Source organism: Nanorana parkeri, unplaced genomic scaffold (genome assembly GCF_000935625.1).
Source record: "Nanorana parkeri isolate BGI_ZX_2015 unplaced genomic scaffold, ASM93562v1 scaffold208, whole genome shotgun sequence".
NCBI lineage: Eukaryota > Metazoa > Chordata > Amphibia > Anura > Dicroglossidae > Nanorana > Nanorana parkeri.
Window position 1 is genome coordinate 1,367,610 of NW_017306476.1, and position 13,131 is coordinate 1,380,740.

Genomic DNA, 13,131 nt, shown 5'->3' on the forward strand with positions numbered 1-13,131 from the left:
TGAGGGTTACAGATATAGTCTACAATTTAAAAATGCTACAGCAAGCTTGCTTGACAATTAATACTGAAAATATACAATTACTGACAATATCAATGTTGTCTGTTAGATCCCTTTATGCCTTTGTCCATTCCCTATTCTATTGTATCTCTTTGCTTTCCCTTTCCGGGTTTTACTTTCCTACATGTAAATAAACTTTATAAAAATGTCACTCTTCAGTTTATGACCCCTTAAATAAAACAGAATATATCTGTTACACACAATCTTCAAAAGTCAAAAGTTGGTGTCTACTGGTCAACTGTCTTTAGGTGCTGAGGCATAGGTTGACATTTAAAAGAACAAAACTATGTTTTTTAGTTTTTTCATGTATTTCATAAGCCACAGATAACTTTGGATTAGGTAAATTTTACCACCACCCAAATAATGCTGCTTTAGCAGGTGTGTCCCTAACAATTGGTATAAAATTAATTTCAGCACAGCATTGCATGATTGAATAAATTTCAGTCAAAGTATCACAATGCTGAATACTGAAAATGGCCTGGACAGGAAGGGGCTTTAACACTACAGTCTTTAAGTAGTTAAAGTGAATTTATGCCCAGACTATGCACAGTATTTACATATTCTGTACAAGCAGTGAAATAATTAGTAAAAAATTCCACATGTACCTCTAAAGCTTCAGGCATTGTGGAGGAATACATCTTCAAAAATTCACAACAGAGGCACTACAATCACTACTCAGATACCCAGAGGCGTAACTAGAACCTTCAGGGCCCCGGTGCAAGAAACCATGAAGCCCCCCCCGCATGGTTAACAGGAAGGCTGCCAAAGTTCCCAGCAAACGCGGGACCTCAGGCAGCCACTTGTTTAAAATTTTAGTGCCGGTGTTCTGTCGAGAACGCCGACCCAGTATCTGCGTTTATGTACAGACGTGATAAACGAGGAAACCGGCATTTATTTACAAAGTATTAATTTGTAATCGTTAATTGTGACCGTTAATGATATGCCGTCCATGGCAGGAAATGATGGACGGAATATTATTATCGGTCACAATTAACGATTTAAACAAAATACTTTGTGAATAAATCCCGGTTTCCTCGATCATATTGGTCTGTGTGTAAGCGCAGATGCTGAGATCGGCGTTCGACAGAACACCGGTATCTGTGTTTAGTACCGGGGCATTTTCACGAGTATGAATACTTGTGAAAATGCCCAGTATTAACACTGGTGTATCCCTACTTAAAAATATAATGTATTGCTGGGACTTGTAGTCCTACATAGTTGGAGCTATTCTGCATTGCTGTATAATGATTATACAGCAATGCAGAATACCACCAGCTATGCAGGACTATAAGTCCCAGCAATACATTACAATACATTATAATAAAAGTAAGGTGTGCAGAATACCACCAGCATCCCCCCCCCACTATAATGCATTGCTGGGACTACATAGTTGGTGCTATTCTGCATTGCTGTATAATTATCATACAGCAATGCAGATTGCCACCAGCTGTGCTGGACTACAAGTCCCAGCAACACACACACACACACACACACTCTCTCTCTCTCTTCCCAGCCCCCGCTCCCACTCCAAACTTACCTTACCTCTCCTGCAGGCCCATGGCCCTCTTCCTCGTCTCGGCGGCCAGGAGGCGGAGCTAAGAGGAGACGGACCTCTTAGCTCCGCCTCTAATAGGCAGGGCCAGCAAATTCTCCGAGATCAGCGACAGCCTCCAGCCCTTTTGCACAGCTGCCCGTACATGCTGCGGGTGGCTGTGTGACAGGGAAGGAGCGGAACGATCGTGGGGGGCCGTCTTTCTTGCTGGGCCCCCCCAAGTGGCGGAACGACAGGGCCCGGTCGCAATTGCGACCGCTGCGACCCTGGTAGTTCCGCCGGTGCAGATACCATTTACCCTGTATTGCAGCATTTTGACAGATCTTTGAGAATGATAAAGGCCCCATTCAGACTTGCTACATGCTAGTCATTTTTGCATGTTTGTTACACAACCACATAGGGCAGCCGATTCATTGTAATAAGCTGCCCTACATGTGGCAAAGAATGTCATGCCACTGTTTGAGTTGTGAGCTTTGCACATATTTGTAACCTTGGTTTGCATCCATTTATTTGCCCGTAGGTCATAGTTCTCTTTTAAGCTCCATTGACAACCGAAAAAACAAAAAGTTAGGCGCCAAATGTAAAAATTTACCAATATAGATATATATAATCTCCCCATTATTTAATTTCTTAGCCATGAGGTGCCAGTTCAGCTTTGATTCATCTAGTTTAAATTGAATCCATGAAGTACATTAAGTTATTGTTATATTCTGAACAAGCAGTAAAAGCGCACGCACGTGCAGGCACCAGAAACCAACTAAAACCCAACGTCAGAGTTTGTTGAGGTATTTAAAGATGAAATACTTCAAAGTGCATGATGCTAGAGAGGTCAGTAATTACTTGTTTTAAAGTTATTTGACTGTTAAATATATGTAAACATTACAAATGCTCATAATCTGAGTAGAGGTGCACTTTAACCACTTCCGGGCCGCTAAACATCTATATACAGTGGCCCACAGAAATGGTTTTCTAGCCTAAAGTTCATATTTTATCGTGTGTGCAAATAGTAAGAAATTGATCCGGGCAAGTGGTTAAAACCATGAGTATCCACCACATGGCTTTAACACTTAGCACATTCGCAGCAATAACTGTACCTGGGGAGCTAAACAAAAGATAACCAACAAGGGAAATAATATTGGAATTTCATCTAACTTATATGGCCAACATAATGGGGCAGTCCAACCTAAGCCTAATTAAATACTAAAAGGTTATGTTGGTATCAATACTTTTATTGTTAGGGGTACTGGGGTACAAACATTGTACTGGCACTCCATGCTCCACCCAACAGCTACAGATATTACAAAGAGTTAAAGTGAATTTCATGGCAACCATATAGTATAAATAGGAGCCAGTCTATGTGGCAGGACAGGTCTATTTTGAGAAAAGCTGGATAACGTAGCTGGTCGGGTTCTTAAACCTTATGGGCATTGGGTATTAAATTAGCTTAGCATGCAGTAAAATAGCTAAGAGAAACCAGATTTAATGTTTTGCTTGATATGGTGTCTAGAAACCTGGAACAGATTCTGGATAATGCATGATTGGGCCAAAAAATAGAAATAAACTCCTATGTAAGCAGCAAAACTTCATAAATCTAGAGCACTGTGACCCTTCTCACTGCTGACACAGGACTTTTGCTGTCTGATTACTGTAGCTGAAAATAACTCTTGCTGGAATACGAATGTAAATCATTTAGAAATTAAAAAAAGGGAAAAACTAAAAAGAAAAAATAAGGAGGAAAGCATGGCAGGTCACTGATAAGCCTCTTCAGATGTTGTTTAATGTTCCAACTACTTTTGACATTTGCTAGCTAACAGCTATAATTGTAACTGATGAAATAACTGCACAAGTAACAGAACTAATAATAGACTTGAACAACAGTAAAGATTTTTCATAGCAGATTATAGTAGATTACAGAATATAGACGATTACTATGAATACTCAGCAACATCAACTATTTCATATAATTCTAACAACTTAAATGAAAACTTCAGTCAGGCAAACACTGCCCCATAACTTTGCCCCATTGCTGTGCCCCTGAAGAAGTTATGGGGCTATCATGTACAGCGGAGCATAGGTGACATCAATACAGAGGGGGGAGGCCTGCTCCTTGAGATAGTTACAGTGCAGTCATTTACATCTACAGATGTGAAATTATTTGCACAGGTGCATGTGTACTGACTCCCATGAGTGTGGGATTTTAAATGTGGTTTTATTACAATAGTCGGTTTGAGAAAAAGCACTATGGAATGTTTTGGGGTTTTTTTTTTAGCCACGTTTTTGACAAATACAAATATGCATAGTTCTGGTTCCTGGTTCTCACCATACCGTATAGAAGGAATAAGTGTTGTTTTATCGTATTCCCTTATATGAGGTCTACCTCTTAGCCCTGGTTCAAACCTAGGCATATTGCATATGTGCGGTTGTCGCGCGTGTTTTTTTAGTTGAAAAAATTGCTCGACAAAACGCGTGTTTCCGAGGGCTACTTGGCTGTATCCCAATGGAAACGCGCAACAAAAACGGCCCAAAGTAGTACATGTACCTTTTCAAGCGTGGGCCGTTTTGTAGTGCTTTAGGGACGGGCGGAAATACGCCAAGGTGTGAACTAGACCCATTGAATACAATGGGATTTAGATGTTTGAGCGTTTTGTAGAGCGTTTGTCGAGCGTAGAACGCGCTACAAAACGTTCAGGTGTGAACGAGGGCTTAAGGTGATGTTCTGACCAGTGAGGGTGGAGTGGAGGTCACACAGAAAGGGTATTTATTTTATACAAGAAGGTTGTGGTGTGTGTTTTGTCAAGTGGAAAATGATTGAGAACTGTCTTGCCACATTGATTATACTGTTTTATTTCACAAAATGTGTATAGACATATTTGAACAGCACAATATACTTTTTTCATTATTATTTTTTTTATGTGCAGCTAAAGACTGTCTCAGTGCAGTGGCATGACATGTCCCATGCTGCACGACATAGTGCCACAACCAACAGGGGATGTGAGATTCGCTGATAGCAGCATTGTAATGGTGACAAAGCAGGGGCCATGTCAAGCTGTTGTACAGAGACCACAAAATAAAGATAGTCTTATTGAGCCTAAGTGTAGGTCAATACAAAAAGCGTAAAGCTGAAGCTTAATCTCCTTATATTCTGTTTTCCCTGGTTTCTCCCTCCACCCCTTCATAAACTTATGAATGAGATTTTTAAATAAATGTTTTTCATTTGTATTGCATACCTAATTTTAGACTCAGTAATATCATCCATGGGTGTAAGTGTTTCTCTGCAATGCAGGCAGATCATGATTGGGAGGGGTGCAGGGTGCTGTACATAGCTCCCTGAAACCATTACAGCAGCCTGCCTCAGTACTGTTTTCAAGATGGAAACACTGGACAAGCTTTTGGCAGATATGCAAATATAAAAATACCTTCATGGGTAGGTGTCAGTCTTGCGGAGTGGCCCTTTCTAGGCACACTAAATTTGCATGCAGCCTTCCCTAGGTAATTCCCCTCATATGTCACTGAGCCTCTTTGATTGAAAGCACTGAAATGACTAGATTATGCTGGATGTCTTCCAGGCAGGAAATAAATCAGACTATTTAAGATGCAGCTTCTGAGAACATCATAGTGTGCAGAGAAATAAGACTAAAGCATTGTTAATACAGGAGAGGCACCTGTAAAATATGCAAGACTGAAAGTACAACTACAGTTCAGATTTAAAGCCTTTGCCTTTCCAGAAACTACAGCCAGGGTCGGTCTTAGGCCTTTAGATGCCATGTGCAAGAAAGGTTTACAATGCCCCTCAGTGACCACCCCCATTTCTTCAATACCCGCACCATTTAAAGCCTCACATTTTGTGAAGACACAAAGAAATGGATTAAAAAGATAAAAATAAAACTTTAGTGATCATGAACTTATAACAAAAGGGTCCTCCTTACTGTCCTCTGTACATGAATAGCTGTCTTCAGCGGCTGACAAGCAGCCAATGGCCGCTATTAATTGAAATTATGCCCCCCACCTCCCCAATTTGACAGCCCCCCCTGCCCTCTCCTTCCCACCCACAGTCGCACCATGCTTCGATCCGTTTTTCCTCGGATGCCCACTGCTCCCCCTGCCTGTATTGCCAGAGGCAGCGGGGATCCGAAGAGAAACACAACCCCCACACACACACACATAATATACATGTGCAACAGTGAGCACCATATTGTGGTGTATGCTATGCACATGTGCTGTGGTGCATTGTTATAACACATAGGCGGGGGGGCTTTTACAAACCCTAAAAGCTGCAGCTGAAAGTAAAAAAAGGTGAAAAAGTGCAAAAATGGTGTGGCCACCTGAAGTCAAAAGTGGAACACAAGGCTTGTCATCAAAAGGGTTAATCAATGGGTTAAAGCAAACCTGTGTGTGTTGTAAAGTAGCCACCACAGTTTTATCAGGAGAAAACACCTATGTTGATTTAACTCCATTTTACAATCATAAACGGACAGAGGAGTATTAAAAACCAACCCCAATAAGATTTAATCAGGAGAAAACTGCTTCCCCCACCCTCAACCACATCACAAGCCAACTGGACCAAATCAGAATATGTTTTGTTTACCCCTACCCTGACAAAAAGGTAAAACATCATATGGAATTTCCCCCAAAAATATATGATTTATGGAACTCCATTTTCCAATCATTACTGGAAGGAGTATTGGAAACCTACCCCAATAATCTTGCTTTGGGGCTCTGGAGATTAACAAAGCAGTATGTGTACCCAAACCTAAGAAAACAAAATATACCAGACTACAATGGAACAAGTGGAGCATTTTGTGAACACTGATAGGGTTATTCACAAAAGGGTGAAGAGTTTGGAGAAGTGAACAATCTAGGAGAACATAGCTGACTTGGAACGTGAGCTGAATTGTAGAAATGTTTCCAAGTCAGCTATTTTGGCCTAGATTGTTCACTTCTCCTGCCTTATCTAAACTCTTCATATTTTGTACACCAATGAGTTGCCTTCACCACTATCCTACGTAGGAATACAGGGGTGCAATAAACTAATTTGTCAGGCTACCCAGGTCACTTTCCCACTGATGTCTACAGAGCAGAGGAAAGTGACCTCAACATTTATGAAATAAATAAACACAACAGGAGGAAATGAGCCTTTTAATAGCGCAGGCTTAGACTAAGCCATCTAATATTTGAGTACCAGCAAAAGGTAAAACTGAGACACCTGAAATGCACTTGAACAGTGTGAGCAATTTAAAGTTGAACTATGTGCTTACTCATTGCATCAACACAACAGTTTTTATTTTGTTTAGCCCACCTATACCCAAGTAAATCCTGTATAGTCTCACTTTTTTTTTATTTTTTTAAAGACCAACCTGTGCAGCAAACATGGCAGTTACAAGCCATGTTACATTGATTGGTGTGTGTGTTTTTATACATTTTATTAATATAGTTAGTTAATTTGTCCTTTAAAATGTATTTAAAATATTCCAATTTATCTAAGTTTATCATTGTCACCTTTTATAGGAAGTGGAAAAATACCAGATCAACTGGCAGATTCAGCACATACTAACATTATGTTACAGGGGGACTCAGGAGAACACAACATGTTACTGTGAATGATAGTGGGACTGTACTAGGTCTTTTTTTTATTGTTACCCCATGGTTTCAATATAAGTTATTAATACATTTGGCTTGTCTCTATATAGCACAGTAACTAATAAAGAAGCTTTGTAGCCACCACCATAGCTGTTTGCATAGCACTAAAAATGCCCCCTCCCAGTAGAGCCTGGTTTGACTGCTCAGACTTTACACACTGCATTGTGGGAGGAAGAGTGTGTGTACACATGTGCCCCAAGCCTGGCTCTGACATATTGGATAAAGCTATCAACGAATGCATAGACAAGGTAAGACTAGGCACCTTATGGCGTCTGCTACAAAGTATTTGGCGTTTCTTTTCAGAAACGTAAATAAAATGCTGTTTAAGCAAGTTATTTTCCCTGAAGATGGAAAACATGCACATAAACCTGCAGACCTTATTTATGAATGTTACTGGATGACCAACTTAATATCCCCCAGATGTGTTCTCTACATAATGCACTGAATATTTTGCAAAACTCTATAAACCATCTTGGGTTAAAAATACAAACTTCAACACTAATGTCTCCATTTAGTATGCCAATTACAGAGCAGACCAATGTCATGACTAAACACAGTCCCAAGCTTCTGAGGTCATTTTACTTTTATACAAAGCTAAGTTCCTTCTTTTCATAAGGTTCACAGCATCATAATTTCCATCTCTGTGTAACCCTTGTTAAGCTTTTACAAGAATTAAACTGCCCATCTATATACTACAGCCGACAGCTCGGAGCAACAGAAAATGTTTCTCTGCATTTTCTTTTATTTTACCTTTGTTGTGTACACAACCAGTATATTTTCAAATAAGATTATCAATTAAAAGCACAATTTCAATGGAATACTTCTCATCTGCCCCCGTACGAAAAATCATACAAACCCAATTCCCAAAATGTTGGGACACTGTATAAAATCTACATAAAAACAGAATGCAATGGTATGCACATCTCATAAACCCATTTTTTATTCACAACAGAAAATAGAAAACATATCAAATGTTTAAACTGAGAAAATGTACCAGTTTAAGAAAACAATAAGGTAATTTTTAAACTGATGGCAACAACATATCTCAAAAAAGTTGGGACGGGGCAACAAAAGCTGGCAAAGTAAGTGCTACTAACCAGGAAGAGCTGGAAGAACTAATTAGGTTAAATGGCAACGGTCAGTAACATGACTGGGTATAAAAAGAGCATCTTGGAGAGTCAGAGTGTCTCAGAAGTAAAGAAGGGTAGAGGTTCACCAATCTGTGAAAAGCTGCATCTAAAAATTGTTGAACATGTTCATAATAATGCTTCTCAACATAAAATTGCAAAGATTTGAAATATATTATCTACAATACATATCAAAAGATTCAGAGAATCTGGAGAAATCTATGTGTGCAAGGGACAAGGCCAAAACACAATGTTGGATGCCTGTGATCTTCTGGTCCTCAGACATCACTGCATGGGCTCAGAAATACTTTAAAAAATCAATCTGTGAACACAGCTCGCCGTGCCATCCAAAAATGCAAGTTAAAGCTCTATCATGCAAAGAAGCAGCCATATCTGAACATGATCCAGAAACACTGTCATCTTCTCTGGGCCACAGATCATTTATATGAAGCCAAACTGAAACAAACACCCTCCTTCTGGCTTTAGCACTAATGTTACAAAAGAGACCCCATGCTTGTGTGTCTTCAAAAGCCTGTTTTCTGATGTGTGATCTTCTAAGGCGTCTGTAGCTTGTGATCTGTTTCATCTAACACTGATTAAAGAACCCAGCACATTTTGTGGCATGCTCCAGTCTCTGGACCAAGCACAGGAAGCAGTGGTCCCTAAAAGACAGCTGATTTATTATCACTATTGTTTTTTTCTTTATTATAAATAGCACATGGCTTGTTAAAGAGGAACTTTATCCATATATCTATAAAATAACAACAAACACACCTTTAGACATGTTTAGTAATGGCAATCTACAAACACATACTTCTAGATAATTGCAGGCTTTGTATTTTTTTTACTTCTTTACTTCCTGAAAATCTGGCACATGTGACTAGGACATGTGACCATGCACATCATTTCAGGGGAGGAAAATACCTTTCCCTAAGACCTCATGAGATTACTCATGAGACCCCTAATGTCAACCAGAGACTCCAAAGAAGCTGATTATGCAGCAATTTGCTTCACCATCTTCTTCTCATGGCTGCAGTAGCTGGAGAATGTAAACAGTGACACCCGATGTGGTGTAATACACACTTCCAGGTCCAGTGATCGGAGGAGAGATCAGCTGCTAGGAGCTTTCTGAACTCTTTCCTATCAATGAGGTGAAACCCGCCGTGCCGGTACCGGGCCCACACGGGGAACAGCGGAACCTGGGGTAGCCGTCGGGGGGGCACATTCCACTGCACCATACAAGCAATACAGCCGCTGGATCACTTGTATCTAAACAGCCATTGCCGGCTGTTTACAGCGATACAGGACTTTTTTTTCTTAAAACAATTGCATTGACGATACTGTGCAATGCAACAAAGGCTGGCCAGCTCAAAGTGCATCACTTCCTACTTTCATTCTTGTATATGCTGTGCAGAGGATAATGGGCAGCTAGATATCAGGTAAGTACAACAACAAGATTTAAATACATGTGATGATTTCTGACTAGATCCATAGATAGAATAAAGATTCACTTGGTATATTTGCTTTGAGTACTACATTAAAACAGTAGAGTTGTATAAGCATGTTAAAAACGTTTATGCCTGAGGGATGTTCCTGCAAAGGTGTACTATGAGAGTAAAGGTTACACTGGCTCATAAAAATGAAACACACTTTGCATTCATAATTAAATAAGGGCAAGATTTAAATGTTAATGTTTGAAGAGATAAATGTATTAAGGGTTTATTAGAAATCATGTCTTGTGGTAATCATGAAGCCTCAAAGATGTGACTTGCTAGGTCACATGAAGCAAACAATTGTCATGTTCAGAACCTTTATATGCAAATATAAAAAGGCCTTTACACACTTAGGGGGGCACCTATGTCAAAATATTTCCATGGGAAACATTTCAAAAGTTTTAGTTTTTTATATTGTGGATCTGTGGATTGTTTTCTATGGGCCCATGCACACAGCTGTGTAAAGTTCAGTAAACTTGTTTTGCATTAAAATCTGGTATATAAAAAAAAATCATCTCTCTCTCTCTCTCACGAGAGAGAGAGAGAGAGAGAGAGAGAGACTGCCTGACAAATTAAGCTGCACGATTTGTGTTGCAGTGCCATTCATTTCAGTGGCACCCCAAAAATGTCTACCACCTGCAGTGTGATTGCCTGCACTGAAATGTGCGGTGCAACTGAAACCATGTATTTTTGTATTTTATTTTACATAAAAGATTAAATTATTTTAATTTGATTCATCGAAAAAATAATTGGCCAACTAAATCGATTATGAAAATAATTGTTAGTTGCAGACCTACTCTTCATGTAATCACAGAAAGACTTGATGCTGAGATCAGGGCTCTGGGGGGACAAACCATCACTTCCAGGATTCCCTGTTCTTCTTTACGCTGATGACAATTCTTAATGACATTGGCTGCATGTTTGGGGTTGTTCTCTGCTGCAGAATAAATTTGGGGCCAATCACACCTCTCCCTGATGGTATGGCATGATGGATAAGTATCTGCTTGTATTTCTCAGCATTGAGGACACCATTGATCCTGACCAAATCTCCAACTCACTAGGCAGAAATGCATCCCCAGGCTTGCAAGGAACCGCTGCCATGCTTCACACACTGCAGACACTCATTATTGTACCGCTCTCCAGTGTAGCTGTTATTAGAGGTGGCTGCATCCTAGCAGTGTTTCATTGCTAGGGCACAGATGACTCTTGCTACCTAGTGTCATTTGTTGCTATAACGCCGATGACTTGTTACCTAGTGTCATGTGTTGCTGACACAGATGACTCTTACTGTCTAGTGTCATTTGTTGCTATGACACAGATGACTTTTGCCGTCGAGTGTTAATTGTTGCTAGGACAGAGTTCCTTGCCGACTAACATCCTTCCAATACTAACGGTGCACATTTGCACTGTATGCATGTAAATGTGAACATATAAGTTACACATGTACAGTGTACTGACAAGACAGTGTATGGATGTATTATTTTGCTGACAGCAAGTCCTACAAAAAAAAAAAAAAGCATATGTCCGTGTGCATGAGCCCTCTCAATTAAGACGGAAAAAGTTCAAAATCCATATTACAAATAATTTTACTACTTTTCCCTTTATGCCTAAAAGACATGTCCTTGCTTTTCTGTTTGTTTTCAGTTTTATTTTACATTCTACCTTTTATTCAATATTTTCTCAGTTCACCAAAGATAATTTCCATATTGAACCTTCGTACATTGAAGAACAAAAAAAAAAAGTTTAAACAGGTGCTACAAAAAACATAACATACTATTATATCAAATTATTCACTCCAACTAATAACACGAGATGGCACAATGATTTTCTTCATGCATAGCACAGGGTTTTAAAATTAAATGACAGCTTCCAGTCCAGTTACATGTATTTATGATCTCAAGGATGAATAATGTGCCTTACATCATATGCAGCTTAACAACTCTGGGGTGCACCGAGAAATACCCAAGACTCCATGGTAATTTCAGTCACATCTATGTGTCAAAATTGTGCAAATATTCCTGGCAGCAGGGAAGAAAAAAGACCCTCCATAGAAAGCATACACAGATGCGGAGACGGACATACTAGGCAATTCATCATAGCTCAAATAGATGAGGACACCAGCAAATCAAACCCAGAGTACCATATGTTCCCATTACCAGGAAAATGTTATCCTGCATAAACTGATAAAAGCCATGCCAACTGACAGTTGTTCCTTCTGCCTCTCTTTTTAATTTACAGAGATTGCATTACATTACCTTGGATGACAATTTCATGCTTCAGTGTAACAGAAATCTCATGATGTGCAAAATGTCCTGTTGGAGTATTTTACAAACTGGCATGCTAGTGAGCACAACTTGAAACAGGTGAATTATTTAAAGAGATATATATCTATAGATCTATCTATATAAGAAACTTCATCCTATTTTTTTAATATATAGTTCGGAGAGACTGGGAAGGTGAGCTGAACAGCAGTCTACTGCCAATGTTTAATTCATTTACGCAGCTCATCCATAATTTAGAATTATCACCAGTGCATTATCTTCTGTTGCAGTAACAAGCAAAATTGTGACTCCAGCTCTGATGACAAACCAACACAAGCTGCACTTAAAGGAGAACTATGACTTAAGAGCAAATAAAAATACCCCTTACCTTGATTGTATTAGCATTGTTCCTTTTTTCTAAAGTCGCAGCACATCACAGATAAAACCCTCAAAGCCTGTAGTAAATGGCCGTCTTTAACCCTGCTCCAAGCTCCTTTCCTCTTAGGGGGCGTTAACATTTGATCCAGCCCGCCCACGGCTTTTTTTTCAAATGATCTCATTGCTGTGGTCGTGCTTCCTCTCATCGTGCACAGCTGTGTTTTGTCAGCTCGTGCACGCTGGCATTTGTGAGCGGGAGGCGGAGTCTGAAGTGAGAAGGCAGCAGCAAGAGACGGACTCAGCCTCCCTGCACATTCAGTGCTCTTTCCCCTCTCTCATCAGCGATCCCCAGTAATTAGGATGTCAGCATAACACAGGGGGAGAGAGAGAGGATAAAGAGCCATCCCTCTCTCCATCATTTACCAGAAATGGGCAAGTCCATATATGGTGAATGATGTCACTGGATATTCCTGCAGACTGGCAAGCATCCGATCAAACAGTCATACTTCATTACTCATTCTAGGCCTATTGGATGTTTAAAGCAGAACTCCAGAATTTTGAAAACTTAATCCTTGCAGTGGGGCTATCCTCCTATCCTCACACTGCAAGAGTAATCTGCTTGTTTA

At 39.9% G+C, this 13,131-nt stretch overlaps 1 protein-coding gene across 1 annotated transcript in view; it reads right to left on the reverse strand.

Moving 5' to 3' along the window:
- Positions 1–13,131, reverse strand: part of CDKAL1 (CDK5 regulatory subunit associated protein 1 like 1) — a 610,267-nt gene that overhangs the window by 399,853 nt on the left and 197,283 nt on the right. The gene's annotated exons all lie outside the window — the stretch shown is intronic.